Source organism: Ammospiza nelsoni, chromosome 4, assembly GCF_027579445.1.
Source record: "Ammospiza nelsoni isolate bAmmNel1 chromosome 4, bAmmNel1.pri, whole genome shotgun sequence".
NCBI classification, from domain to species: Eukaryota; Metazoa; Chordata; class Aves; order Passeriformes; family Passerellidae; genus Ammospiza; species Ammospiza nelsoni.
Window position 1 is genome coordinate 5,332,376 of NC_080636.1, and position 7,016 is coordinate 5,339,391.

The window sequence follows — 7,016 nt, forward strand, 5'->3', positions numbered from 1 at the left end:
TTGGCTGTTAATTAAAAACAACCACATAGGACCAATCACAGATGCACCTGTTGCATTCCACAGCAGCAGATAATTATTGTTTGCATTTTGTTTCTGAGGCCTCTCAGCTTCTCAGGAGAAAAAAATCCTAGCAAAAGGATTTTTCATAAAATGTGTCTGTGACACGTGTCCTTGGAGAGCAGGGGAAGGAGGTGGGAGCAGCTCCCTCCAACCCTCTCTTGGGTGCTTCTGGAGGACATTCTGACTCCCAGGACTGCATCAGAGACACAAAACAGGAACAGAATGCTCATCCTGAGGTGCCTCAGTGTGAATCCAGGAGGAAGGCTCAGATGCTGCAGGGATGCTTCAAGCAGAACAGTCAGACCCGAAGGGGACCCTGGGATGTCCTTCATGCTCCACACTAGCATTCTGACCCCTTGTCCAGGGTCACAAACAGCTGCAGGTCAGGGATAATAATGATAATAATGATAGTCCTTGCTCAGTGGAAACGTATCCTTGCAAGTGCTTGCCTTCCAAGTCACTTCTGCTCTTTGAAACTCTATTTGCCTTCTTTCCATTCCCTCAGAAAGTTTGCTACAATTTTATTAGGGGTTTTTCCTTCTTTTGTTTTTTTTTTTTTTTCCTTCATCTTTTTGGCTGTAATAGCTGCCCTCCAGCTGTATCTCTTTTTTGCTTCTCATCCAGCCAGCCTCTGCCAGTATCAGTACCCACCTGGATTATTGGAAACCAGAACCTTCACTGGTCAGTAAAGGGTCAGTGGGACCTTCAGTGTGTTCACAGCAGAGGAAAAAGGGATTAAGATCAATGGTTGCTTGCTTTGCCAGTCCCAAATGGGGTCAGCAGGGCAGCAGACAGGGTAATGTCCTCTCTGCTCTCCTGGAAATGTGTCTGCTCCCAGCCAGAGGGTCAGGAACAGTAAATCCACTATTCTGTCCTGTCCAGCTTTGTTAAAGAAGAGAAAGAAAAAAAAAGAGTGACAAGTGTGGGATTGATGGGGACCACAGTGCTGCAATGGTCTGTTCCTCAGGAGTGGAGCTGAAGCTTCCATGTCTATTCCAAGGCCTCCTAAAAGCCTCCTCAGATGGCTCCAGGATGGTTCCTGGACACAGCCCTGTTCCACAGTGTAGGGGAAATATAGTATGGTAAATGAAGGTGGTATAGAATGTAATCTTATCCCCCAATGAGTTGCAGCTGAACCAATTACTAAAGATTAGGAGTAGGCCTGGTCTTAACAGGCCACACCTGTAGCCAATAAGAACAAGTGTTATAAAAGAGCGGATTGGTGGGAACTAGAGTCAGATGGCTGCTGCAAGGACCAAGAGTTAGTGTTTAGAGGAACTGTCTATGAGAAACATTGAGGAGGCACAACACTCTGGAGGTATGGAATCTTTGCACTATAATAATGATAATAGAACTCTTGTGATATGTAAGAGAACACATGGTAACCCTGACGTGATTTGGGAGAAAAAGGATTTAAATGCTAAACTATATTGCCCTGTGAATTCAGGATGACCCATGGATTCGGGGAAACAGGATTTGAATACTAAACTATTGACAAAATGCATCAATTACAGCTATTGGTGTTTGTTAAATAGGAAGATAAGCACTTAGTAAACTATAAAACTGAACTAACATGTAGAAGTATATATATATCTATACTATAATCTGCTGTTTGGACACCTGTATAACTCTTAGTTCTAAATTAAATGTATAAATATGTCATAATGTTAATTTATTTGAATATGTACTTCTGGAAATGCTGCAACTCTGTAGTTAAAAGAAAAAGTGGGAATTGTAGGGGGACACAGTATGGGTAAATGAAGGTAATGTAGAATGTAATCTTATCCCCCAATGAGTTGCTGCTGAACCAATTACTAAAGGTTAGGAGTAGGTCTGATCTTAACAGGCCACAGCTGTAGCCAATAAGAACAAGTGGTATAAAAGAGTGGATTGGTGGGAACTGGAGTCAGATGACTGCTGCAAGGACCAGGAACAGTCAGGGCTTAGAGGAGATGCCTGTGAGAAACATCAAGGAAGCATGAAACTCTGGCGGTATGGAATCCTTGCACTATAATCCTTGCACTATAAGAACTCTTGTGCTATATAAGACAACACCACAGGGGAAAGCAGCCCTGGCAGATGAAAATGTGGATTAAGCCCACCCTGAGAGAGCTGGAGCTGTTTGCCCATCAGGGTGTGTTGGGCACCTCTGCACCTCCAAAGTCTGGAATAGGTCATGAGCGCAACGTCACCCCCAAAAAATTCTCCTCTCCTCTGCCCTGCCTCAGTGCAGCTCCAAAATCTCCTTTCCTTGCACTGAAAGCTCTCTGGACACAACTGCAATCCATCTAAAATGTGACATTTGCACTAATTCTACAATGTTAGTAAACAAACCTCACCTCTCCTGGCTGTGCATGGAGGTGACACCCACCACCACATCAAGAACTAAGGGGAGGATTTTTGCCTTCAGCTGTGCAGGAATCTGTGATCTCACCAAGGTGTTTTGTTCCAGGTGGGATCAGCTTTCCAAACTCACCTGTGCACAAAAATGTTTTTCCATCAGACCAAAGAAAAATGCTTCCACTTCATTCAAATGAAAAAAAGGTTCATTTCAATTTCAGTCTTTTATTATAATTTGGTTTTTATCACACAGAAAGAAAACCTGGGGAGGGTTTGCAGTTCTGTGGGGTTTGACATAATGAAATGCAGCAATAAGAAAAGAATCTTTTAAAGGGAAGGAATCCTATTAAAGGACAGGCTTCAGAAGAGTCAAGCACCTCCAGAACCACTGTGTTTTCCAAGAAATGGGAATAAATAGGGAATAATGGCCATTAGGAGCCCCACTGGAAGCATGGTGAGGGAGAGGATGGGTGGCTGGGGCAGTCACCAGCACTCTTGGAGTGACCTTCATGTTCTGATCCACCCACCAGCTTTTGGGAGGTCTCCTCATCAGCCAGACTTCAGCAGCTCATCCTGAGGTGCTGGAGCTGCAGATGCTTCAGGTGGAATCACTTTGTTGTGGGGAAAAGCTTCCCCTCTGTGCCCCTGGATGGGCTGAGCTGCTCTCCAGCCCCACTGGAGGCACAGTCATGACCCCCAGGGACCATCAGAGACCCCTCAGCAGGTGGGGACAAGCAGGTGACAACGTGGAGACCACCCCTAAATGAAGGGGTATCAACCTGAGGTATCTCCCGCTCATCCAAACCTTGGCAAACCTGAGGATTATGGAATAGTTTAGGTTGGAAGAGGCCTTTAAAGATCATTTAGTTCAACCCCTCTGCAGTGAGCAGGGACCTCTTTGGCAGGGTTAGGCTATTCAATGCCCTGCCCATCCTGGCCTGGAATGTTTCCAGGGATCATGGTTTCCAGATAATTATGAAGGTTGGAAAAGCCCTCTAAGGTTTTTCAGTCTAATCATGGACCCAGCACTGCAAGGCCACCACTGAGATGTCCCCAAGTGCCACATCCATGTGGCAGTTAAATCCCTCCCCAGGGATGGAGACTCCAACACTGCCCTGGGCAGCTGTGCCAGTGGTTCATAACCCTTTCCATGAAGAAATTATCCCAAATATCCACCTAAACCTCCCAGCAGCTCTGGCTTCCAACCTCACTTGTCACTAACACTTTTAGATGCCTTTTTCCCTAAGAAAATAACATTACAGCGAGTCTGTAGGAACTCAGCTGCTTCAGAAACCAGATCCCTTCAGAACTCACAGCCTGCAGATTGGAAATCAACTCTTTAAAGAAAATACTCCTGAAATCCCTCCCTGTGCCCGGGGCTTTGCAAACCTCCACTAACTCTTGGCATCCATCTCCACATTGTGTCACTCTCCAGCTCAGTGAAGAAGTTGATTTGAATATTGTTTTATCACACTGTGCCTTGCAGACAGCATTGAGTCAGCTTAAAACCAGCTCAGTGTGTACTGGCTCCCAGTTAATTATAGGCATAAAACATCATTTACTCTGCTGAAAGGAAATGCTTGGAATCCAGAGGGCCCTGTGCTGCAAACACTGGTTTTTGTTTCCTCTCTGTTACTTCTGGGACAGTTTTGTGGCTGGGGGATTACAGATCTTTGGGGGCTGCATCTAGATTTCCCTCAGTGCAGGGGTGAGGGCGTTTTGCTGACAATTTTTTTTTCCCAAAGAGCTTTAATCCAACCCTCAGGAAGGAAAGGAGAAAATTGCACCTTTGGTCAATAAATTGCCTGTCTCTCGTTTTGGGTTTTTTAGGTACCTGGGTCTGGCTTGGTCCCTAAAGAACTCCTTCACTGGGTTGGTGTTCCAGCTCTCCATGCAGCAGACAGCCATGGTGTTGATGCCCAAACTGAGGATTTATTTTCCCAAAAGCTGTATATTTGTACTGTGCCTCCCTCTCAAACCATTCACAGGAGTTGCATTCTGGCCATTGTTGCCTGAACGTTGCAGGAAAGGTTATTCCCATCGCAGGGGTTGGATCACCTCTTAAACCTATGGCATAAATCCATCTCATGGAGTAAATCCATCTCATGAAATAAATCAATTTCATTAAATAAATCCATCTCATGAAATAATCACCTGAGAGCTGAATGGAGCCAGGGGCTGACCAGCCCAGATGCAAACTCAGGGTTACTCTGGGAGTGTGTGGGAGTTTCTGGAGAAACTCTGGAGAGGGTTTGTGGCCACAGAGCAGCTCTGAGGTTTGCCCAGGAGGTTCAGGGATGCCCAGAGGTTTGGGGTTGCCTTGGCCAGGTGCCTGGGCACTGGGAGGCAGCTGAGGAGGGAGCGTGGCTGGGGACATATGGCGGAGCTGCAGCAACAGCATCCCACCCTCTCCCTCAAGCTGTCAGGAGCGCTTCAAATCGGTGGGAGAGGAGCAGGCACAAGCTGGAATATCTCAGGAAGCTCTGGTGGGAGCAGAAATTGCTGGTGAGGGCTTTTCTTGCAGGGGGACACTTTGTTCCCAGCAGTGTTTGAGGTTTATGGGAAGGGCAGGAGTGGGAAATGCTTTGCTCGTGGAAGGGCACGTCAGCAAATTCTCTGTCCCCACCTCCTGCTCCTTGCTGCTGAATGAAAAAGCAGCTTGTCTGATGCCTCAGGTTTTGGCTTTTGTGTTTTTCGGATTCTGTGCTGCTTTAGTGTGTGGGTCTGGGCTTTATATGAGGGGATGGTGAGCTCTGTGCACAGAGCAGGGAGACAAAACAATTCCTGCTCCAGCTGGGGACCAAGGACAAATGATCCAAATCTCAGGCACAAGAGCACAAACAACGTGGGCTGGAGAGAGAAAAACAAGCAGGATGGGACTCCATAACTTAAAGCTGTAATTGAACAATTAACTCCAAGATGCAAATGGAGCAGAACTGATCAAAGTGAGAGACCCCGTGAGCGGTCGTGCATTTTGTGACCATTTTGGGTTCATCTTGGGTTCATTTTGTGATACTTTTGGGTTCATCTTGGGTTCATTTTGTGACCATTTTGGTTCATCTTGGGTGCAGCCCTGGCTGGGCTCTTGTGCTGCCCAAGGTGCATCCATTGAGGCCTCCTAATAAATCTCTGCTTTATTCTTTAGCTCTGTCCAGTCTCTGTTCTAGGTCAGCCTTCACAAGGCAGCACGTCCACCTGGTTTTGTAGCAGATCTGGTGTGGAATTTAAGCATTCTCAGGTTTCTCCCAGCCAGAGCATCCACAGGGAGGGGCACAAGGGAAGGATGTTTTAATTTGTCCCACCAGATGCTGTCCTTGAGGGAGGCCTCACTTTATGATGGTGAACTCGATCCTGCCCCAAACGCTTCCCTGGACTTTTTCTCCAGCACTGATGCAGAGGGAGAACAAAGCTGGTCAGAGGGATGGGGCTGCTCTGCTGGGAGGAAAAGCTGAGAGAAATGGGATTGCTCAACCTGGAGAAGAGAAGGCTTTGGGGTGGCCTCATTGTGGTCTTCCAGGACCTGAAGGGAGCTACAAGAAAAATGGAGATAGACTGGAGAGACAGGACAAGGAGGAGGAATGTCTTCACAGTGGAAGAGAGAATGGTTAGATGGAATATTAGGAAAAAAATCTTTACTGTGAGGGTGATGAAACACTGGAAGAGGTTGTCCAGTGGAGCTGTGGCTGCCCCTGGATCCCTGGAAGTGTCCAAGGCCAGGCTGAACAGAGCTTGGAACACCCTGGGACAGTGGAAGATGTGGAATGAGATGATCTTTAAGGTTCCTCCCAAGCCAGACCATTCCATCATTCTGTGATTCTATGAATAGAACAGGCTAAATCTGATAAAAGTCAAACTTCCTGGGGAAACTGAGGCACTGGGTGCACTCGGGACACAACCCCAAATCCCAGCACACTTTTAAGCATTTCCAAAGACAAACTTGTGGCTCCAGCAAGCACTGCCAACCACAAACCCTCTTTAGGATTTATTTAAGTGATGAGCAACCAGAAATAGGGTCCTCTTCTTCCTCACCAGCACATCCTGAACCCCACAGCATCTCCCAGAGGAATTATCCTGTTCCAGCACTGCTGGAATGTTTTCTGGTGGGGACACAAGCAGCAGGACCAGCAGGGAAATAAAAGCTCTTAAAAGAGCCCATCACATTCTGTATTTTGTCATGATCCCACTTCTCTTTTTTAATGTGCTCTGAGGAGATGGGAAGCATTGCTCCAGGTCTGGGAGAAAGAAAGGGCCCCAAAGGGAAAGAGAAGTTGCCCACAAGCCTTGTGAACCAGGGAAAAAAACAATTGCAGAAATAAATAACCAAACAGGGAAAAAAAAATCAAAAACACCCTTGAAATGTTGTTTTGTTGCTCTTGTTTTGCTGCAGAGGAGTTTGAAGTTCTCCATTTCCTGGGTGTGCTACAGGAGCAGCAGAGTTGAGACTCAGGCTTTTAATGAAGTTTATGTAAATTTGGTGATGTTTATACTTAGCAGAACAGATTTAGGAGTACTAATAAAGCAGCAGATGAGGCGTAGAAAAGAGCTGGTGAAGTTTTCCACCACTGTTATTTTTTACCTTCCTCCCACCATTCCCAACAAAAAAGAGTCTGTTTCTG

At 46.4% G+C, this 7,016-nt stretch overlaps 1 long non-coding RNA gene across 1 annotated transcript; it reads left to right on the forward strand.

Moving 5' to 3' along the window:
• The first annotated feature begins 1,303 nt into the window (after positions 1 to 1,303).
• Positions 1,304 to 4,533, forward strand: LOC132071925 (uncharacterized). The gene is made up of 2 exons (XR_009418254.1): positions 1,304 to 1,378; positions 4,231 to 4,533. It is a non-coding gene; the product is annotated as an uncharacterized LOC132071925 (long non-coding RNA).
• The last annotated feature ends 2,483 nt before the right edge of the window (positions 4,534 to 7,016 follow it).